A 23,611-nucleotide genomic window follows, 5' to 3' on the forward strand; every position below is an offset into this window, starting at 1 on the left:
ACAGCCGGCTCAGCAGGGCCAGTGGGACACAAACTGCAGCCACCAGCCCTGGCTGGCACGGGCACAGAGCCCACACTGCCAGCGCTGGGCTGGGCTGGCTTTGGAGTCACTTTCTTGTCCCCAGAGGCTGAGAGCTCAATCCCAGAGTAAAGCCTGGGTAAATCCCTGGGTAAAGCCTGGGTAAAGCCTGGGTAAAGCCTGCCCTCACGGCCAGCACGCTGGGTGAGGGAAATTTAAGAGCTAGAGAGGTTAAAATCCTTTCCCAGGGTCCCTGCATTGGCTGGGACATTGTCCTGCTGTTCTGCCCAGGGCTGATCCGAGCTCTCCTCTCCTTAGACACCTCTGCCAGGTCTGGAGCCTCCCGCAAAAGGCTGGGTGGGTTTGTCAGGGCACTGCCCAGCACCTCCCAGCCCTGCACGGGTCCAAACTCCAGCCCTCCGCAGAGGAAGCACCGGCTGTGGCACGGAGCATCCCCCGCACAGCACAGCACAGCCCTCCAAGGCTCTGCTCCAGCCTCGGGGAGGAGGGGAAACAACTGCTTCCGTCTCATAAAACACGGGTTTCTTCGCTAGGAAAGTCAAATGGAGGAGGCTTTGCAGGAGGATGAACACCAGGGAGAGCTGCCCACATTGGCCAGATGTGAACCAGGAGACGCAGAAGCACCTCCCAGGCAGATGCAGCTCATCCTCTGAGATGAAGCTCTGCAGAACATCGTTCTGCTCATGCCAGCAGCTCCTTTTCATTTAAATCACACAGTCTCCGTCCCAGAGGGGTGCCCAGGCTGTGTCCAGACACCTGAGAAAAAAAATCCAGGCGACCCAGAGCGGCCAGGACAGCTCCTCTCTTCCTCCTGACGCTCCTGAGCACCAGCGACTTCCCCAGCCCGGAGCGGCCGTGTCCCCTTTCCCCCGGCCGGCTCGGCAGCTCCCATCGATCGGGGATGAATCAGGCGGCTCGGATCGCCGCTTTTCACAAGTACTGCTCGCAGATCACGCAAACACATCCTCGCAGAGCACTTCAGAGAGCCTTCGCAAGCAATTAACGTCGCCGGGCTCCCGCCGGGGAGCGGGGGACGTTAAAGGGAACAAGCTCTGCAGCCACACAAACTCCCGTTCGTTTGTTGACACCGGCAGATCGCTGTTTTCTCCTTGCTCGTGAGACCGCTCCCACTTCCCAGGGAAGTCTCCTGCAGGAGGAGCTGGGTTTGCTCCATCCACAGAGTCCTTCTCAAGGGGTTCTTTCCACACTCCAGTTTTGCCAAACGGGGGCTGATCTTTGATTCCCAGCCCTGCCCGTCACCTCCAGGCCATCCTCACGGCCTCTGTCCGTCCCAGGAGAGCAGGCAGGACAGTCCCCATCCCTGGCACTCAGAAAATCCAGCTGTGCTCCTGGACCTCAGCGAGACACCGGCTCCCATTGACCCCCACAGGGATCAAACACCCTCAACTTCCCTCTTGGCTTTAGGATTTCATAAAGAACCGGGCAATTTGTCCAAGCAATTGATGGGAAGAGTTGAACCTTCAGTTGAACCAGTGCCCCAAAGCCTCGGGCCATTCTTTCTTCCCCTAAATCTGCTGGTTTGTGCCCTTCCTCCACTCCTGGAGAGGTGACCAGCAGGGAGCTGCTGCCCAGCAGGCACGGGGTGATCCTGCCAGTGCAAACACCAATAATTACAGCATATTTACACCCCACAGCTTGCACTGAGCTGAATGAACTCATTTAAGTCAGCAGCAGCAGGTCAAGCCAACAGTAACTTGTCTCCATCAGCCCTACGGCAGGGCCAGGGGAGCTGCGGGAGGGAGAAACCCTTTTATCCTAATTAAAGCACAACCTGGCAGAGCTCAGCTCCCACCTTTCCAACACCTTCCACCAAAGTGCTTAATCACAGGCAAATGAGTTTCTGTAATTACAGCAGGAAGGGATTTATCTCGGGACGCAGAGGTGGAGTAGCAGGACCTGCAGAGAAAGGCGGCGTCAGCAAAGAGGCTGCCGGGCGTGCAAGGGGGGTCTCCCAGGCCCTAAATCCCTCCCTGATCCTTTCCAGAGCCAGCAAACATCAGTTTCTGTGTGCTCAGGCTCCAGGGATCGGCTCTCTGGCACTAAACAACTTCTCCAGGAGGGAGCAGGAGCATCCCTGGGAAGGGAAGGGAAGGATCCGTGGCAGGTGGGCGCTCACCTGCTCCATGCTCAGGGAGTTTTGTTCCTGGCTGAGAAATCAAAACCCAAATCTGTTTTTTCCTCTCAAGACAAATGAAGACGTTTTCCCAAGCTGGAATGGGGTTTGACCACTGGACTGATTTTTTTCCCTGCAGCACTGCTCTGTCACAGCCTGAGAGAGCCAGAGGAGCGATGAGGGCACTGAAAAGGGGCTCCTGCAGCAGCTCCCCCTCCTCTACACCCATCCCCTGCTCCTGCAAACAGCCGGAAAGAGAAATTCCTCGGCTTCACCAGGGTCTCCTCTCAGCAACTGAGTTTAAGTCAATATTTATTCACTGTATGTGGCAACTTCAGTCAGGGACTCGGGCGAACAAACACTGCTCACAGTGCCTGGGAAAGGCAGGGTTTGGCTTAGCACCATCTCCGGCAGCTTCCTGGGGAAACTCTGGAGCTGGAGCTGCCCTTGGAGAGCTCTGGAGCACGTGCCACTGTCACCAGCAGCCTGGGGAGCCGCCTGGAGTCACCGAGATCAGCACAATGCGTGTTTTTCTGCTCAGGACTGGCAATTTAAGCGAGCACAAGGGGCTGCAGCCCCGGCCCGTCTGATCGATGCTTCACACATGCAAATAGGCACCACGGCCTCTCTCTGAAAGCTCAGCAGGATTTTTCCATCTCCGCGGCCTCCCCAAAGAAAACGCACGGAATTCATTCACGACAGGCCATCACCGAGCCCATTTCCCAGTGCCTGGCTGCACGTCCCTCAAAATCAAGAGGAAAAACATTTCCCTCAAGCTCTGGGTTTGGAATTAAGTGCATGCAAAGCACTCAGAGCAAAGCAAGGAAGGAGCTGAACGCTCCCAGTGCTGCCTGTCCAAGGCTGCCTTGGGCAGTCCAGCTGCTCCCAAAGTCCTGCCTGGCAATTGTCTGGGAGCTGCAGATCATACCTCACTTCCAGAGCACATTTCCACAGCAGCACCCTGGCCTTTCCCAGCTCCTTCCCTTTCTTTGGCCAGAGATTCTTCCCTTCCCCCGGCATTTCCCACCTCTCCTGGCAGGTTTGCCTGAAGGGCTGAGCAGGGTCTTGGCTGCACCCCCGGGGATCCCTGTGTGTGGCAATCCATGGGCTCGATGGGAAGCAGCTCCAGCCTTTGGATTAAACTGGCAGGAACATTAATTTAAAAAAAACAAAAAAAACAAACAACAAAAAAAAAAAACCAAACAAAAACAAACCCAAAAAAACCCCAAAAAAAAACCTAAAAAAAAAAAAAAAAAAAAGACCAAAACTACAACAATAACAACAACAGAAATCAGAAGTTTCTGTTACACCCAGAAGCAGCAGGTTCATGCACTTTTGGAAGCACTTCTGAAAAGCAAATTGGATCAATGCAGAGATGGAAAGCATGGGCAGCACACAGGCAGCAGTCCCTTGTTTTATTCCACACAGACTCACATTAAAAAAAAAAAAAAAAAAAAAGAAGAGAAGAAAAGAAAAGAAAAAATCGCCTAAAAAAAAAATTACAGTCAGAAAAGCAGAGCAGGAACAACGATTTCTTGATTTCCCATATTTTATTTTCCCCACCAGCGACTTCCAGATCAAACCCACTCACTTTCCAAGCTCCAGCGAGGGCTCTTTGCCCCCCCAGCTCAAGCTCAGCTCTTTGACTTCACAGCCCGACCCCAGCACGAGCCTCCCACCCCAGAGCTGCGATGGCTCCGTGCCCGGACTGGGCAGGGGAGCTCCTGCTCCCTCCTCGGGGGCTGCAGCGAAAAACAGAAACCAAAACCCAGCCAAGTTCATTTTTCGGGCCTGGGACAATGGCCCAGGTTGCCCGTTCTGGAGCCTGCCCTGGGGACTCCGGCAGCGACCCCACACTCGATGCTTTCCCCACCCCATTCACCCCTCGGCGCTCAGAGCTGGCACCAGTGCGGGACTCGGCGCGTTAATTAAAGGTTAATGAACGTGCTCAGAGCACAGACATCAGTGCCCTCTACTGGGACCAGTCAGAAGGTCTCTGGGGGAACACTGGGCACCCTGCGTGGGTGGATGTGCCCTGGGCGGGGGGAAGCCCCGCTGAGTGCGGGAGAGGTGCGGTACCCGCTCGGGGGAGTGCTCCTCACACAGGCTCTTCCATCTCCATCCCCATCCCTGTCCCCGTCCCCGTCCCTGTCCCAAACCCCATCCCCATCCTGTCCTCATCCCTGTCCCCATCCCCATCCCTCATCCTCATCCTCACCCTCATCCTCGTCCCCATCCCCATCCCCATCCCATCCCCATCCCCATCCCCATCCCCATCCCATCCCATCCCCATCCCCATCCCCATTCCCATTCCCAGTCCCATCCCCATCCCCATTCCCATTCCCAGTCCCAGTCCCATCCCCATTCCCATTCCCATTCCCATTCCCATTCCCAGTCCCATTCCCATCCCCATCCCCATTCCCATTCCCATTCCCATTCCCATTCCCATTCCCAGTCCCAGTCCCAGTCCCAGTCCCGTCCCCATTCCTGCCCCTGTCCCCGTCCCCATGCCCGGCTCTGCCGCCCCGCAGGGCTCCCCCAGCCCCAGCCCTGCGGTGTCACAGGCCCCGGGGTGGCAATGTCCCTCAGGAGCACAGGGTGGCAATGATGTCCCTCAGGAGCACAGGGTGGCAATGATGTCCCTCGGGAGCACAGGGTGGCAATGATGTCCCTCGGGAGCACAGGGATGAGCTGTCCCTCGTCCCCAACCGGGCTCCAGCCGCTCCATCCCCCGGCCGGGCACCTCCAGCACTCGGAGCTGAATCGGCTCTGACAGAGCTCGGGAAAAGCAAATCCCCGGGGAAAGGGAAGGAAGGGGGAAGGTGGGCTTTACAATTTATAAAACCACTCTCGGTTTGACTGCATTAGCTTTGCCTTAGGCTCCAAAACACGACGAAACAGCGAGGGGGGGAAAGAGGGATTGGGGGGAGAGTGGGGATGGCAACGAAGGAGAAAGCTGTAATTGCAATTGCTGGAATTCACTTTTAATGCTGGCTGCTGAATACAGTAAACACACTCTCAAGTCCAGGGAATAAGCATTGATTTTTTTTTTTTTGCAAGTGTTCCAGTGAAAAGCTTCAAATCAATCCTGTTCTGTCAGACACTTTTTTGCCTCTTGGCCTCCAATTACTCACTCTCCACATCCACCCTTCCCAGATCTCACCTTCACCAGGCACACCTGATGCTGAAGGAGCACTGTTTGATCCAGAATTCCACCTTGCACAGCCAGTGGGGCCAGGGAAGAATTCACAACCCCAGCACAGGAAGGACTTTGCCTGCAAAGCTCTCTTGGGAACAAGGGACAGCCAGAACGAAGAGGAGAGGAGAGGGGGTGCATGGAGGTGTGGGGATATTTCTTTCTTGTCACAGCTCTGTAACATCATGGGTGATGTTCTGAGGGCTCAGGCTGAACCTCTGGGCTGGACAGGGAAGCCACAGGAACATTTTGGTTGTTATACTTCAGCACCTGCTGCAGAAACACCAAGGAGTCAGCCAATCCCAGTGGGAGCCTCCTCTCCCACCCACCTCCCAGACCCCCTCCAGTTCTCCAGCAGCCACAGGATCAGGTACCTTCCCAAAGTTTCATTTTCCAGCTATGGCTGAGCCAAGGCAAAAAGCTGGGTTTTCATCCCCAGCGTTTGCAGGTTGCTGGAGACGTTTGGTCCCTGCCAGGTTTCCCAGAGGCAGGAGCTAAGGGGGATGGGCTCTGTGTGAGATCCCAGAGAGTCCCACCAGCTGGAAAGTCCCTGCTGGAAAGCTTCAAAGCAAGGCAAAAAAAGTCACTGAGGCAGGGAACAACTCTTTTGTAGCCTCTGCAGGGGGACAGTGCCAGACTGCAGCCTGAGCTTTGATTGTTCCCCAGTGACTGATGAGGGAAGGGAAGTTGTTGTCAGGGTTTTGATGCTTCCCAGGACTCTACGCCCTCAATGGCAGCATTTCATTCATCTGCTCCATGAGCAGAGGGAGGAATATTGGCCAAAAAGTCTGGACTGTGGAACAGATACAGCAGGTCCCATTGTCACACAGAGAGGGAACACAGTCTCCTCTAAACTCAAGGTTTACTCAATGATCTTGGAGGTCCTTTTCAACCTAATTGGTTTTGTGACGATGAGGCAAAGCTGATTCTTTGTCAGGTTTTAATTCCAGGCGAGGCTTAAGCAACTTCTCTGCTCCTGTGGCAGAGGGAAGCTCCAGCTGCCCACGCTCATGACAGAATCCCACCCTGTGGAAGCACAGTGGGACAGGGCTGTGCCAGGGAAATGCCACCCACGAGGGGGACAGAGCTGTCCTGGTCAAACACATCCTGCCAGCAAGCCAGAGCTGACATTTCCTAGGACAAAACTTTCTCCAAAGCAGACACAGATGGAAGCAGACACACATCCCACGGCTCCTGCCACACGTGTTCTCCCTTTTCCTCCCTGTTTTCCCCACATGGATCAAGACCTCCTGGCACAGAGGATTTGCTCTCATTCCCAACACCCAGCACAAGGAAGAGTTACCACTGCAGTGACATGACCTTCAGCTGCTCACAGCGCAGACATTTCCTTCTGACAGCTCCCACATTCAACCTCAAATTATATGTACTGTATATGACTGTTAAGAATAATCACAGTATTTGCAGTGGTGTGTTAGGCACCAAATTATGTATAGGCAAAGCGATTAGAGAGCAGAACAAAGTGGTTGTTCATGCAGCTAATGGCCAAAGTACCACTATTTTCCATCAAGACAATTTGCAGCCAGCGTAGCATCTTCTCACTCCCCAGCCAGAAGCAGCTTTGCATGAAATCTTCAAAAACAACTCTTGTTATCACAAGTCTCAACAGCAGAGCTCAGAGGGGGTTGTAACAGCCTTGATAGTCTTTAATTCTTCTCACCCCACCGCCTTTCCCTCCTGTCCCCAGTGCCTTCCTCTGGGAGATGTGGCTGAGCATTGCTGCAGCCAAGTTGTGTATCCAGCACTTAATGGCATTAAAACTTCTGCTGACTCCCATCTTTAGATAAAAACCTGCTCTTTAGGTTTGTTTACTAAAAATCAAAATCAATAACCATCTCAGCTCGCTGTCCTACAAACCTTCAGTCTCAGCCAAGCATCCAGAGCCCTGGGGATGCCAGAATATGCTCAAACCATACACAAAATCCGTTCCTTCCACTGTCACCAAAGTCTTTCCATGGCCCGGGTCCAGCCCCCCCCGCTGAAGTCCTCCCTCCTTTTTTCCATGGGTATTGTCCAAAAAGCCAAGTACCTGCTTTATAAAGCCTGTCCAAGTCTAGAAGGAACTCTCCTGTGCCAGGCCTTTGAAAATAAGAGATCAAACACAGTAATTACTCCAGTCAGACCAAAAGGGAGATTGTTTTAATGGCAAATTGTCCCATGGGGTAGGAAGGAAACACCAGAACTTCTAGGGAGAAGAGGAATCTCAGGCTGGGGCTGATGAGAACCTCGGACCAAGAGTAGAGAAGGTGCAGGAGCTGCAGGCAAGGAAGCGAGGAGGCTTTGGGAGCAGGAGAACAGGAATGCTGGTGCCCTTGATTGCTCTGGCTCCAAGGTTGATGGAGCTGCCAGGAGGTACAGCATGTTCTCTCCTATTGATCTATCAATGTCTGCTCTCCAGAGGAGGGATTACTCACTTCTGATAACACAGCAAGGTTGCCTCTGATGAAAATCAATGGCTCTGACTACCCAGCCTTCATTTAATTACATCACGCTGCAAATCCGGCGGGAGAAGAGCGGGGACATTCTCCACCACCACCACCACCACCTCTGCTCCGTGCTCCTCTCCCCAGTTGTGCACGGGTATCTTCCCGGGATTATCAAGAGAAATGGCCTTGATAAGCAGAGTTTTGCTGTCTGTTCTGCAGCCAAGGAAAGGACACGGGGACTCCTCCATCACCTTGGCCCACAGCTGGCAAAGCTGGCCAGGAGGAGAAGGACGCCAGAGATGTGCAGGCACATTCCTGGCAATTAGCTTTGGGGGAAGGAGGATTGGATTAAGACTGAGTGTGAGATCAGGCAGCTTTTTACAAGCTAAATAAGCAACAAGCAGTTTGAGAGAGATTTCTTCCCCTGTTTACAAGGCCAACCAAGGCCAGGTTAATTAATCTCTCTTTCCAGCTGCCCTTCTCACTAGGGCTTGTTCTTCACTTTGAGCAAAACACCCAAGACAGCTGCTCAGATCTCTCACATTGCAGGGTGATGAAAACAAAGGCACAGATGAAAATTGCTTTAGAGCTTAGCCTCTCACAGAAAACAAGCGTGCCCGTGCTGTAATTAGGACTAGGCATGCAAAAAAAAAGAACCAGATCTTTGACCGGTGCTTAACCAGGGATAGTAAATAAAAATAACAACAATCCCTTCCCACACACACAGAGCACACACAGAGGCACTAAAGCAGACAGGCCTGTTTTCCTGGAGCTCACAAAAGAGGCTGGTTCAGTCTCTTGATCCTGCACAAAGGCAGATCCCAGGCACAGGCTGTGGCTCTGGGCATGCTACACCCGGCAGCGACACCCTATCAAAACAAGGCATTCAACCACACTCTGCTGGCCCTGGGGAGAGTTTATACCCGGCACAGACACGCAGCCAGCAGTGCTTCATGAATCGCTCAGAGCTGTTCAGCCAAGGCTGCAGTACAGAACATCATCTGAAGCTGTGGCACAGCCCCTGCCATGCTCCCAGCCAGCAGCTGGACATGCCAGCACTGTCATTTGGAGCTGCCCTGCCTCCTCCTTCTCCTCCTCCTCCTCCCCCATACAGGGTTTAAGGCATTTAGTGGCAGAGATAAATTCTCCCGTGTTTATTTAAATGAAAAGGTCCCCGACGATGTTTTCTTTCCCTCACCATTAACAGCACAATTAGAGCTGTGAGGCCTCAGCCAGCCCTCCCCACACAAACACCCTCCATCCTCAGCTCATCCCAGCTCCTTTCCCAGCACTCATGCAGCAAACAGAAGGCAAAAGCACAGCAGGCACCAGCAGCAGACACTTCCACAGCCCTGCAACCAGCCACGAGCTAAACCCAGGAGCTGCAGTGCTTTAACACAGCTGGCAAACATCTGTGCGTGGGTCTCCAGTCTGGGGAGGGCTGAAACTCCCCCAGTTTATTGGGGTTTGGGTAATGGGGTTGATGGGCAGCAGGATCTATCTGGCTGTCCAGAAATCTCAGTCAGTGTTTCAGCAGCAGGCTTTGCCCTGTCCCAGGAAAACATTTCTGATCTCACCAACCCCACAGACAGCAGCCACAAAAGGCCAAAGCAACAGGTCAGAAAGTGCAAGAGCTCTCCTGGCTCAGCTGCCTGGCGGTGGGAGAGCCTGCAGGTCCAGCAGGGCTGGTTGAGCATCCCTCAGCCCAGCAGCCAGGCTTGGAGCAGGAGGCAGGTGCCAAAGCCTTGAGTCACCAGGCTCAGAGCCCTGCCAGAGCCTGGCACGTCCCTGAGAGCTGGGGACGCAGGGAAGGAGCAGTCTCCATGTGTGCTCGCTGCTCCTCAGCATCCAGACGTCATCTCCAGCCCACTTGCTAAAGGCTGACGCGTTCTGGGGAGGAATAAGACACCCTTAGGAACAGCTCTTCCTCCTCAGCAAGGGTGTCCTGAAGGAATTGCCAAAAAGATGCTTTTCTCTGGGTTTTGGTGAGGGCTCTGCTGGCAAAAGGACAGGCTGCAGCTCCAGGGAGAGGGGCTCTGGAGCCAGGCATTCATCCTACAAACACAGGGACCAAAGGCTGCCCGGTCAGGAGTCGTCAGCAGATTTCAGCTGGAAGGATTGTGGCAGGGATTCTCTGGAGAGAGCTCTCTAAGAAAAAAGAAACCACCCTTAATTTCTGGATTATCTTACTTCTTAGCCCTTTGCTATCAATTGCTTTGAGATATGGCCATGGATATCAGCAGACAACTTGCACTCCTTATCCCTGGCTGTGGAACAACTCTGAAACAGGGAAACTGCTCCTGGCCCAGTGACCTCGGAGATCAAATCCCCTTTCTCTGCTGTCAACAGAAAGACTGGGCTAAGTTACCCACAGCACATTCCCAAGATTCTTTCCTCAAATGTGGCTTAAATTGGCTAATGCATTAGGAGATTGCCGGGGTGGAAAGGGCAGGCGAGATGGACGGAATGCAATCACCAGGGCCTCATTTCTCCTGGAAGCTCTATTAATGGACAAGGAGCCTTTTGGCACCCAGATAAACCCCAGGCAGAGGGTAGCAGTGAGGAAGACAGAAGGAAAATGCCTGCAGGGATTGATGCTTTCCTGTTGCACTGGCACCTTGTCCCAGGCCTTCCCTGCATCAGCATTCACACAGCCCCCTGCAAGGGGGCAGTTCCCTGTCACACGCTGCAACAGCTGCCCGCTAATGAATCCCAATGCCAGCACTGCCCGACCTTTCCCACTCCTCCCACGTTAATTTATTTAATTTATTGCTGTATTATTGCCAGACCCATGCGTTAACTTCTCACCAAGCAACTGCAAAGGGGAAAGATCTGGGAGTTATCCCAGGGCTGTGTAAGACAGGAAATCATTTCCCGCATCAGGTCCTGAGGCTCGCTTTGATCATGTAAACACACACAAATCAATTGGCTGCAGGATGGATGCCAGAGGTGGGAGACAGGTATTCCAGGGAGCCACAGCCACGGCTGCTGGAGCCTCTGCTCTGGGAAGAACATCCCTTATCCTGGCTGACTTTGATGGAGGGATGCCAGCTGGCATCAGGGAAGATTTATCCCTTGTCACACAGCTCCTCTGCGGAGCTCAAGAGCAGCGCTGGGAACACTCAGGCCCAGGAGCAAAGTCTCGTTAAGTGGATTCAGCAGACCTGGGCCAGTTCTGAGCTTCAGGAGCCTCTGGCCTGGCCTGGCGTGGCCCAGAACGTGGCACGGCTCAGTCTGACTGGATTAAACTCAGAGCTGCGACGCCGTTTCCTTCCTCTGAGCTCTTCCAGCCGAGCTTGTTAAGCCTCATCACAAAGTGTAAACCTCAACCCCGAGCCCCAGCACTGCCCCGAGCTCGCCACCCAAGCGTTGGGAGATCTCTGCATGACTCCAGCAAACCATTTAATCCCTGAACCTCGTTTCCTCTGAGGGATCATTCCTCCTCTGTTCCCCGGGACAAAGACCAACCCCAGATTTAGTGGCTGGCACTGAGGGTCCCCAGCCACGCAGATGGGGCCCAGCCGTTGATGCCTTAGGATTTTAGCTTTTATATTTTTCATATATTTGTAATCCTGTAATTCTTTAGTGTGTCACTCCAAACTCCACACACAGCATGAGCTGCTGCTTTCCCGTTTTTACAAAACAATTCCTCTCCAGGCCTGGGAATCAACAACACTTCACTGTCTCAGGCCCCGAGAGATGGAAACAAAAGTGAGTTGTGGGGAGGAGCAAACTTGGGGTCAATGACTTCATTACCTGAGGCTGTAATTGGACAATTAACCCCCAATATGCAAATGACCCAAACTTATAAAAGTGTGAAAACCCGTGACTCCTGGTCCATTTTTTTAGGTGTAGCCCCTGGGGGGCTTTGTCTGCCCGAAATGTACCTGAATAATAATAATAATGATAATGGTAATGATAATGATAATGATAATGATAATATATATAGTGTAATATAATAATAAATTAATGATAATATAATAAATAAATAATAATATAATTAAAAGTAATAAAAAAGAAAAATAAAATAATAAAAATATAATATAATATAATATAATATAATAATATAATATAATATAATATGCAATATAATGATAAAATAATAATATAATAAATAGAATAATATAGAATAATATAATAAAATAGGGAATAATATATATAATATATTATTATCTCTATTTAATATATAATATATAATATATAATATATGATATATCATATATCATATATCATATATCATATAATAAAATATATAATATTATAATAAAAAGTAATAAAAATAAAATAATAAAAACATAATAAACAGAACCACTTTTTATTTTCTTAGTCTTATCTGGTCTCTGTTTTTAGGAACCCCCGAAAAGGCACCCCCGTGCTGGAGACCCGGACGCTGCCGCTGCTGCCCAGAGGAGCCGCAGCGGGCGAGGATGAACCCCCCGAGCTGCCGAGAGCACACGTGCTGCCGCGGCACGCGGAGCTGACCCGCAGCTGATCTCCTGACACCTCGGCAGCTTTGTATCAGGGAAAAAGGAGCGCCGGGAGCCCGTCTCGAGCAGGGCTCCGGGAGCAGGGAGCTCCGATAAACACCGGCCCCGCGTTGTCAGGGGCTCTTTATCTCCGCGGGGCTCCGCGCGGGCAGGGCAGGAGCCCGCAGATATCTCACCACGCTCTGTCCTGGGGAGATGTTTGCCTCCAGCTTTGCAGCAGGAGGAGGTTTCTGTTCCCGGCACAAAAGGCAGGTGAGCAGCAAGAGCCTGAGTGGGGTCAGCAGCCGCTCCCCCAGCACCCCCTGGCGCAGCGGGGCGGGGGAGCAGAAGGGTTTGGGGGGGTGGCGTTACATCCTCGGCTTTCAGGGACGTGTGGGAACAAGGGGAGATTCTTCTGACCCTGGGGACGCCAAGGAGAGAATCCCTGAGGGGGTGGTGGAGGGGCAGCAAGGCTGGCACTGCGGTCTGGCTGGGGCCGGGCTGTGGCAGCTCCCTCCCCGCTCCCAAACCAGCTCCAGCGCCAGTTCCTTTCTCCAGCAGGTGAAATGCAGATGCCAGCTCCTAGTGACCCCGAAAGTGAAGTTTAGGGGAGCCCTGACCCTGTCAGGAGCCGCAGCCCTGGCCCTGAGGCTGCCCCCAGAGCTCTGCAGGTGGCTCAGACAGGGCTGGTACAGGGTTTGGGGATGTGGGGAGGGAGAATCCTCCTCAGCCAACGGAGCTGTGGGGGGAAACAGCCTGGGAGAGGTTATGGGAATGGCTCTGCTCCTCCACCAGGAGCCTCTGGCAAAAAGGCTGGCAGCTCACAGCCTCTCCTGCCTGCTCCACGAGCTGCAGCATGGCAGGGGGGGAGAGGAGAGGAGAGGAGAGGAGAGAGGAGAGGAGAGGAGAGGAGAGAGGAGAGGAGAGGAGAGGAGAGGAGAGGAGAGGAGAGAGGAGAGGAGAGGAGAGGAGAGGAGAGGAGAGGAGAGGAGAGGAGAGGAGAGGAGAGGAGAGGAGAGGAGAGGAGAGGAGAGGAGAGGAGAGGAGAGGAGAGGAGAGGAGAGGAGAGGAGAGGAGAGGAGAGGAGAGGAGAGGAGAGGAGAGGAGAGAGGAGAGGAGAGGAGAGGAGAGGAGAGGAGAGGAGAGGAGAGGAGAGGAGAGGAGAGGAGAGGAGAGGAGAGGAGAGGAGAGGAGAGGAGAGGAGAGGAGAGGAGAGGAGAGGAGAGGAGAGGAGAGGAGAGAGGAGAGGAGAGGAGAGGAGAGGAGAGGAGAGGAGAGGAGAGGAGAGGAGAGGAGAGGAGAGGAGAGGAGAGGAGAGGAGGGCTTGGGACGGCCCAGCCTCAGCTGGCCCACACTTCAGAGCTCTGAGGTGCCCCCAGGACAAAGCTCACACCCCAAGGGAGAGGAAGGGGAGAAGTGCAAGGCCATGGCCAAGAGCCCTCCATGGCCCAGGGCAAACACCTGGGTCTGACACAGTGGCCATGGGGGCTGCAGAGGTGAACTGGGGAGGGAAAGGATTCAACCCAAGGTAGCCAAAGGACTCAGATTCAACCCAAGGTAGCCAAAGGACTCAGATTCAACCCAAGGTAGCCAAAGGACTCAGATTTAACCCAGGCAGGCAGCAAATTTCACATCCAGTGCTCAGTGGGGGTGAGCTCCAGTCACCAGCTCGAGCCCAGGCTGCCTGGCTTTCCTCTTTTAGCTCAAACTCAGCTCAAAGTTCTCCTTTCTTCCCCTGGCACGGAACAATCCATGGAAATGAGCTCCAAGACGGGCACATTGTTGGAATATGCTTGGAGATGCAGGTTAAGGAAATCAAGGCATCCTGGAGCCCTAGGCAAGCTCCCTGCAGAGAAAACACCAACGTGGTGTAAAACAGATTTTTCCTTTTATTTTGGACCCCCTCAGGCTGAGGTGAGGGCAGGTGGGCACCGTGCTGGGGCACTGCCCCACGCTGGCATCACCACCACGGCCTCAACCTGCGGGTGAGACCTCCTGCCTCGTCAGCAGAGTGTGCAGAGGGAGTGTTTCTAATTAAAAAAACCCTCAGAAAGCTGCTTCAGAAAGAAATAATTTAAAGAAAAAAATAATTAGGGAAAAAAAAAAAAAAAACAACCATATCTCAATTGCAAAGTTCCTGCCTGAGCCTTTCATTTCCATTTTGCACCACAATAGGAAGAGAGCAAACAATGGCTGAGGGGAAGCAGCCTGATTGTGAGGAGGCAAAAAGTGCCACCACCACGCTCGTTTTTCATCAAACGTGGGTGAAGTCGATTAAAAAAAATTAAAATATAAATATATATATCAGAAATTAAATCTAAATAGATATTATAAATTATATCTAAATATATATTATAATTTATATATATATATAAAAATATATATGTAATATATATATAATATTTAAATATTTTCTCACTTCATTATCTCCCCCCTACCAAAAAAAAACCCAGACCCTCAGGACAGCTCATTGCAGCTCCTTCCCAGCCCTGCTGCCCTCACCCACAGCCTCAGACCTGCTCAGGCTTCTTCTCTCCCACCTTCCTCCCCAGACTGGGAGATGTGGGGAGGAAAGGGCCATTCCAGGGCCACCATTCCCGGCGCCACCAAAGGGCCAGGCTGTGAGCCGGGGACACGAGCTCAGAGAGGAGGAGGAGAAGGAAGAAAATCCCGCCAGCATCACTTCCAGGAGGGCCGGGAGGCAGCAGGGCACCTGTCCAGGGTGACAGCTCCGGGTGACAGCGGTCGGGGGGTGCCACCACCGCCGCTTCCAGCGTTCCCATGGCGACGGCGCTCGGCGCAGCGTGCGAAACACTCCGTTCGCTTATTGATTGAGCCGCCGTCAAATTCAATCACAAGTGAAAATGGATTTTTTAATGCGACTATTAGCTGCTTTTGAAAGGCAAATTGAGTTCAGTTATACCGAGTCAGCCATCAAAAAACAATTTGCCGTCAGCCAGACCGGCCGGGCTCCGGGAGCAGCAGTCGGATCGGGAGATCCGACACGGGAGCAGTGGGGAAATCCGGCTTTTCCTCCTCAAAAATGCACTGGATGAGGAAGGTGAGGCGCAAGGCTGGGCTGTGAGGGGCTGGCACGGACACGGCTGCTTGTGGGATCCACGGCTGGAGAGCAGCCGGGGGTTCAAGGAGAAATTTTGGTGGGGTTCACCCCAAAAACCCAAGCAGGGCTTATGGGCAAGCACAATGGACGCTGTCCCCAAATTCTGGGGTGCACAAGGGGAGCCAAGAGAGAAGGACACACGAGCCACGGTGCTGTGGTGGAGCCCAGGCAGTGTCACCCCCTCCCTGTGCCACCCCACAGCCACCAGAACCCAACAAAGCTCATTTCCTTCCAGCCGCTGGAAAATAAGATTTTTCCCTCGCTGATTAGGGACGCAGATTCTCATTACTATGTTAAGTGAGGATCAATATCGCAGCCAAGTCTGAAATCAGCCCTGTCTGGCGAGGTGCTGAGCGCACCAGTTCCCCCAGTTTGGGGTTGAGCAGCATCTCTGGGGGGCTCTGGGATGGGGATGGAGGAAGGAGGTGGGACAGGACAGAGCGGTTTTGAACTGAATTTGAAGTTCAGATAAAACTCTGCCAGATGTGGGAGGACTTGCCTGTACACATATATTTATAAATAAAACCATCTGTATGTTAAAAAATCCACATAAGAATAAATACATTTCCCCCCCATAGAGCTCAGGGATTATAATAGAGCCCGTTAATTAAAAACCCATTGGTTTCAGCCCCCCTGAGAACCCTCCAATAAATAATTAAAAATCCAGCTTCACTTTGGGGTGCCACCCTTGCAGATCCTCCTCTCAATCCCACGAGCGAACTCACAGGCCTTATTAAACACTTGCAGGAGCAGTCCAGGAATTTCTATAGCAGCATAATCCAAAGATCTGCTTTCAAAGAGCCTCTGCTTCCCGCAAAGCTCCAGCCTTGGCTAATGAGAGCTTAACCACATGTTTGTGGTGGATGAAATAGTATCATTTTGCAATTATTATCATTCAAACATTATTTATTTAACCCGCAGCCACATTATATTGACTGCAGAATTGCTGTCATTTTTACTTTTGATGGCTCTCTCACTGAGCTGAGTGTGAGGAATTGTGTTCCGTGTTCCCAGTGTGGGGGAGGCTTTCCCTGCTCCCTCAGCCTCTCCTCAGCCAGGTTCAAGTCTCTGCCCCAGAGCTGGTGGTGTTTGGTACCAGAATCCTCAAAAAATGGGCATTTTCCCATCTTTTCCTCTGCTTCATAGAGGTCATATCTGGGGAATTAATCCGTTCTGACCATCAACACAAAGCCCTGTGCACCAAAGAGTTCCAGGTAAGGTCAGAAGTGGATTTGGTGTCACCTTTGTACCCCCCACAGCAGCTCTGAAAGCTCCTTTGTAAGAGCTGGAGGGTAAAGCAGCAGCTGAGGAGCTCGGTGCATCCCAGAAAGTCCAAATGTGGGGATAACAGACAGCCTTGGGCTCAAAACCCTTCTCCAAGGAAGCAGCAGGATGAGCCCCAGCCAGCATCCCTGGGGTTTGCAGCAAAATCAACACCAAGAGGTGCACGAAGATCTGAATGTCAGCAGGATAAAAAAAAAAAAAAAAAAATCTGGCCTGCCTCTCCCTCCTGGCCCTGGTTCTTCTCTCACACGTCACTCTCCCGAAGCCTTGCAAGATGTATTCACACAACAGGAAATCCAACATTCCCCTTCGCCTTCTTCTTTCTTCCTCTCCTTTAATTTTCCCCAAATGTAAATGAGGAAGTCATCTCTCCTCCGGTGATGAAACATCTGCCTGGAGAAGCTTGCAGTGCAATGCAACATATTTTGATCACTGCTCCATCTAATTACAGAGAAGAGAAGAGAAAAATCACAAAGCAGGGTTTGGGACTTTTTTTTTTTTTCCCCCAAAACACAAGGCATCTGAAAAATAATAGAAAAACAGCAGCACTGACAATCAGAGCAGAGGCAGCTTCCCCATCAGCCTTGAAAAACAGCGCTGGAATACAGAACCTGCCTGGGAGGAGAGGGATCTCAGGGTGAGATAGGGAAAGATTAATTGCTGGCGCCAAGGACACGTGGGAATGCAATTGGAATCTCGGGATCCTCAAAGCCAGAGGCTGCTCCAGGCGGGCCACAGCGATCTGGCTGCACATCCATCCCCTGGGGCTCAGCAGCTCCCTCGCACCTACTGCAGAGCACAAGGGAAGGAGGGACTCGGGGGAAGAGCCTCAAAGAGCAGCTGACCGTCATCAAGACCCACCAAACCCTTGATGTTCAGGAGCCAAGATGCAGAGGGAGAAAGGCTGAAGCTCAAAACTGGGATGCAGTGGCTCACCCAAGACAGGAACAACAATTCTTCTCCAGGAGCAAGGCCAGGTTCTTCCAGGGAAGCTCCGCAGACACTCAGGCACAGCTTCAACCTGGCACCAGCAGGGCCAGAGCCCTCGCGTTAGCCTTGGCTCCTGAAGTGACAACGGGAGAGGTCTCAAAGGCCCAGCAGGCAGCACCACCCACACCCTCGGCATTCCAGAGGGGCTGATTGCTTCCCTTGTTTATCTCAGAAAAAAATTCACCGTGAAGCACCGGTGGGGCCCAGCCTCCAGCCGCTCGAGGATGTTGTTCACCGCGGGGAAACGGAGCGTTCAGGAGTTCCAAATAAAACCCTAATCATAATCGTTGCTGTTTCCCTGTCTTGCTCTTCAAGCTCAAAGGGAGTCCACGGCTAAGCAGCAGCAAACAGCACCTCTAACGAGACCTTGCATGGAAAGGAACCAAGCCCAGCACCAGGGGAGCCTGTTCAGCAGCCTCACTGGAGGAACGCTGACAGGTTGTTTATAGCAGCTTACAGAAAAGCAGTGCAAAATAAACAGGAGGCTACCTGCCTTCCACCCCTCTCCCACCTGCATTTCCAAGGGAAAACTTGATTTCCTTTCTAAGTGTTTCAAATTTTCAGAAGGGGAAAACAAAACGCTGCCTGTGATGAATGGGGGTTGGCAGCTGGCGGGGACAGGTACGGCACTTCAAGCCGCGGGAAACCAGCCCAAAACGTTCAGGCACCACAAGGAAACAAAAAAGCTGATGGGAAGGATGCCCACAGACAGGCAGGGGGGTCCCGAGCCCCCGTTTTTCTTCACAGAGGTTTGTCAGCAGCGTTCTGTTGGCAAACAGGCCCCGTCCATCCTGCCTGCCAGCTCTGTTCCAAAACAAGGATTGTCCTCACCGTTTGTTATCCTGCCTGAGCAGGAAGACACACAAGTGAGCAGCAGGTGCCTGTCTGGAGCCAGCGGAGCACAATGGTTTAATCCAAGTCCATCTGCACGTGGAGAACAGGGGGGAAGAGCTGGAGCTTACAGACCTCATCACTAACACAGGGAAAACAAATGGATCCACTTCAAAATCATGCCTGCCGCAGACACCCCGAGCTAGCTGCTCCTGAAAGGTCACATCTCTCCTCAATGTGGGTTTAATCCAAGTCTTGGCTGTCAGGGAGAGAGAAAAACACAGGCCTGGGGCTCTCCAAGATGGAATTAGTCCTCAGAATTCTCCCCTGTGGGCACAAGCACGTGTGTGTGTGGAGGAAGTGCGTTGTCACCTTGGCGGAGCGCCGTGTGCTCCCTCCACGGGTACAGCTGGTGCTGACAAGGTCAGCAGCAAGAAGAAAACTCACCCTGGGCTAACGGGAGGCAGAGAGTTGGAAGATTAGTCACCATCCAGAGATCCACGTTTCCTGGGAAATAAACCAGCTGACAAGGGGTGGAGGACAGGAGAGACGCAGGACGGTGTGGGATTCCACGCTGGAATTCAGCCCCTGGCTCTGCCCCAAATCCACACAGCCTCTGCTTCCCTCTCTGCATGTCCTGATTCACCTCCCGCTCCCCGGCTGCTCTCGGGGCACCCGAAGCTCTCTGGGCTTTGCCAAGGGCAAGTTCTTACGAGCACAACCAAAATCCCCGAGTCCCCCCGGGGTCAAAGGCAGAAGTGGCCCTAACCCCAGCCAGGACAGACAGAGAGGGGCTCCTGCCCAGCTATTTCTGCTGTCTCGCAGGACACAGGAGTGTTCCCAAGCGGATCTGTCGGTCTATTTGGAGCACCAATGTTTGCCTAAGCAAATAGCTCGGAAAGCTCCACAAATAGCAGGAGGGCTGCTTAATTGGGGAGAAGGCAGAGAACCACAGAGCAAAACACATGCAGGCAGCACCAAAGGCAGGGAAGAGCACGGCTGAGGGGATCTGCCCACCCCAAGGGCACGTTTGCCCTCGATCCATTGTTTTCTCGGTCCCAGCACCACTGTCAACAACACTTTCTGCATATGCAAATAGGACCATACTCCCGCAATTACACGGCAATCAGAGGCAAATTACATTCTTGCTGTTTACTTTCAGTGTCCTTAATTAATCCGGTTATTAGACGATTAATGAAGCTTGTTTGGTGAAAAACTCATAGCATTTACAGCGTGAGCTCACGCGTGCAGCCGGCTGGCATCTCCAGCACGTGGGGCTGGGGGCAGCGCGTCCTGCGCCTGTCCCCAAGGCCAGCAGAGCAGGGTGACACTGACACCGGCCCCGCAGGGCTCGGGCGGGGGTGGGAGGCTCAGGGCTTGGCTTTTCCAGCTGTGCCTCCTCTCCAGGAGCTCAGTCCTGCAGCTCGAGCCAAGCTGCACTTTCCCAGCTCTCTGTCTGGAGACTCAGCCCCCGCCTGCCTGCTCCTCTCCAAAGGCAGCAGGACCCACACCGGCGGCTCCCACCGGTCTGGAAGCTGCTGGAGAAGGTTCCCAGCTCCGTGCAGCCGCCGGGCCCCGTCATCCCTCTCCTCAGCCGGCTCCCAAGGCACCCTGCCCTCCCCAAAGGTCACCCCAGCTCGTGTTTGGTTAAGCTGCCGATAATGAAGTGGCATGTTCATCTAATGATCAAATTGCTGCACCACGAGCATGAAAGGCTGAGGAGAACTAATTAAGAAGCTCATTTGCATACTCCAGCGTTTCCGGTGCACGTATGGGGTTCCCATAGCAACCGGTACAAAAGCTGGCGATGGTGTGTGGATTTTAGGGGGGTTTAAGTGCTGTTCCATCCCTTTGTCATCCCCTGCAGATCACAAAGCCTCTGCGAGGAAGGTGCGGTGACAGCGAGCTGGGGAGGGACATTTCTGCACAGCAAGGGTGGGGGACAAACGAGCTGCGAGCGTGGCAGGGGGCTGAGCCTGCTCCCAGTGCCACCAGCTCAGGTGTCCGAGAGGGGATCAGGGATTTGGGGGCTGAGGACGCACTTGAACAGAAATCCCTGGCCTGGTACTGCTCTATCCAAAACTTTCCTGGGTGACTTTGGCCTCAGCTCCGTGAGGAGGCGGCAGCTCCCGAGGGAAGTTTTGCAGGGGACTGCAGCAAATCCCGCAGCACCCCAGAGCCCTGAGCGGGACTGGCTGCAGGGAGCTCGGGGTGACGCCGGCAGCACTCGGGACGTGGGGACACTGGAGGATGGGACCCTAAACGCCGCACCCCAGTGTGGGAAGGAGGAATCCAGGACTGGCCAGGGGAGGGTGTCAGCTCAAGTCCCAGCAGGTTCCCGCAGTGCGGCGCAGTCCAGCCCCGGCTCCTTCCATCATGTCACTTTTCCTAAGCACCAAGATTTCTTTTCTGCTTTGTATTTCTGGCAAGAAACCTTTGCATTTAGATAAGGAATAAAGCCTGGAATCAGATCTGAACTCTGCAGCAGAGATCAACATTTTAATGAATTAAATATATTCCAAACTAAATGTAACCTCTTAGCGCTCACATTTTTGAGTGAGTCTAACTTAAAGAAAAAGCCAACAATCCAACTCATTTCAGCTCTCCCCGGCTGTGAACTGGCCACAGGCCAATCAATTATCTCGAATTTATTCGCTATTCAACTTCCCTCCAACAGCCAATTTCCAGGCTGTGAATTGCAGGTGAGCGGCTCCTGCGGCCGCGGCTGCGCTCTCTTTCCAGACCAGTTCGAGGCACTGGTTTCACTGGGCTGCCCAGGAGCAGCGCCTGGCCCGGGGCCACCAGCGAGGCGGGACACTCGGGCTGGCACATTCGGCGTCACACAGCCGCGGGGGGACTGGAGGGACAGCGGCTGTTTGACATCCACAGCAGCGTTTAGAGATTCAAATGGAGCCCGAGCATCCCCCGAGGGCTGCGCAGCGCTGTCAGGCCTGGGAAGAGACTTTTAATTCCTCGCTGTTCATTCGTGGCTGCGCAGGGAGGGCAGTGCTGCTCCAGCATCGCGCGTTCGGTCGCTGCGGGAAAAGATGCTGCAGCTGCAGGGAGCCCTGCAGGTGTTTGCTGGGCTGGGAAGGGCAGTTTTGGGACTGGGGAGGGCAGGGATGAGACCTCGGGCAGGTTTGGGACTGGGGAGGGCAGGGATGAGACCTCGGGCAGGTTTGGGACTGGGGAGGGCAGGGATGAGACCTCGGGCAGGTTTGGGACTGGGGAGGGCAGGGATGAGACCTCGGGCAGGTTTGGGACTGGGGAGGGCAGGGATGAGACCTCGGGCAGGTTTGGGACTGGGGAGGGCAGGGATGAGACCTCGTCTGTGCTGCCCCAGGCTCAGCCAACCCCAGTTGCAGAGCCTGGCGTTTGGGGGGCAGGTGAGGGAGGAGAACGATGCCAAGGAGCAGCAGCCAGGCAGCAGAGGAAGCCCAGCTGGCCCTTCCTGCAGCCCCCACCACGCTCAGGGCTTGGGGAGCCCCAGAGCTCTCAGCCCTCCACTTCAAACACCTCATCTCACTGTTTCCCACTCCAGCCAGGGGCTTCTCCTCTGTCCCCAGCCTACCCATCCTGGAACGAGCTCCAAACCAGTCAAGCTGGAAGAAGTCCCCTTGCCCATCCAAAGCTTTCTCCTCCCCTAACATTGTTTTCGTTTCCCCCTCCCCCCCCCTCGTTTTTTATTCTCAATAAAAACATAATTACAGGCTTTTAAAAAAAGCAAATTATAGTGACATACTTTAATTATCTCCAAGCAATGGAGGACTAAATTACACAGTCAGGGAATCGGAGGTTACCTAAAAATAAAAGCAAGAAGCTTCATTAAATGCTAATTGCAGCTTTCACCACCGAAGTGAGATTTCAACACAGACCACCATTGACTCACTGGGCCCTACAAGAGAACACTGGGGCAGGGGAGAAGCCCTCGGATCCACAGCTCATGCCTCCATCCGTGGCTCCAGCCACAGGGATTGCTCCAAAGGGAGCTCCAAGGGCTCCGCTGCTGCTGGGCCTTCCCCAGCCACAGGGCTGGGTGCTGCCACCTCCCTCCAGGGCACCCACTGTCCCCTCGACCCATCTCAGAGGCACTGCCCACCTTCCCAGCAGCACTGAGGGGCTCATCGCAGCTCCTCCAATGCTTTTCTCAGAGCTCCAGTTTTTCCCAGAGCTGCTCCTGCACCATGGATGGAAGCACAGCAGCCACCTCAGCTTTGCTGCCCCCTGCTCTGACCTTGAGTCCCACCTTGCTCTGAGCACCCCTCGGCTCTCCTGGGCTGAAAATGGGTCCTTGGGGGGCTCTCCTCATGGGAGAGGAGCTGCATGGAGCCCTGCCCTCCTGTCCTGCCCAAACTAAGCTCTGCTCCAGCCCTGTTCTTCCCATCCCCTTCCTCCAGATTTCCTCCCCGAGGAGGAACCAGAGATCTCCAACCCCACAGGGGCTGATTTCCCCCAAGACACAGGAAGGGAGGCACGAGGTGGCAGGCAGGCTGGAAAATTCGCAGGGAAATTATCTTGTTTTTCCATTTCCCATCGAGTTGGCCTAATTATGCCACCGAAGTCTGTAATTTGCCTCTCACAGAAGAGAGTTAATGACTGGTTCCAGGCCGCTGCTGCTCCAGGCGGGGGCACAGCTCCCACTCCAGCCCCCAGCTGTGCCCTGGGACCCCGAAAGTTCCTGCTTGTCCCTGGAGAAGGGAGCTCAGGAGAAGAGCTGGCGATGGGCAACAGCAGCCAAGGACAACAGAAAGTTCCAGGAGGCAGGAAGATACGAGCAGGGCATGGAGGGAGCTGGCACCAGCCCAGGATTTTTCCTCATCACTTCTCAAAGTCCCAGAAAAAGTGAAAAATCTGCAGGTCAAGCACTCGGGGAACTCAGGCAATTATCATTGTTTAAATTCAACAGCCCTTCACAGAAATAAGAGGAAAATCAGACAAGTGCTTTCAAAGCTCTAAGGGAGGCGAGGAGGAGAAACAATGGCAACGATTCCCGGCTACCTCATTAAAAGAAAAAAAATACCCAAAATACCCAAAACTAGGAGTCTGATATCCAGGAATCGGTATCCACTCTGCTCTTCTCCCCAGCCACAGGCAGAGCTACCCTCA

General features: G+C 53.3%; 1 long non-coding RNA gene across 1 annotated transcript; it reads left to right on the plus strand.

Annotated features, from left to right (window-relative positions):
- Nucleotides 1-20,342: 20,342 nt before the first annotated feature.
- LOC128799635 (uncharacterized) lies at nucleotides 20,343-20,982 on the plus strand. The gene is made up of 2 exons (XR_008434785.1): nucleotides 20,343-20,395; nucleotides 20,613-20,982. It is a non-coding gene; the product is annotated as an uncharacterized LOC128799635 (long non-coding RNA).
- Nucleotides 20,983-23,611: the final 2,629 nt, after the last annotated feature.

Source organism: Vidua chalybeata, chromosome 24 (assembly GCF_026979565.1).
Source record: "Vidua chalybeata isolate OUT-0048 chromosome 24, bVidCha1 merged haplotype, whole genome shotgun sequence".
NCBI lineage: Eukaryota > Metazoa > Chordata > Aves > Passeriformes > Viduidae > Vidua > Vidua chalybeata.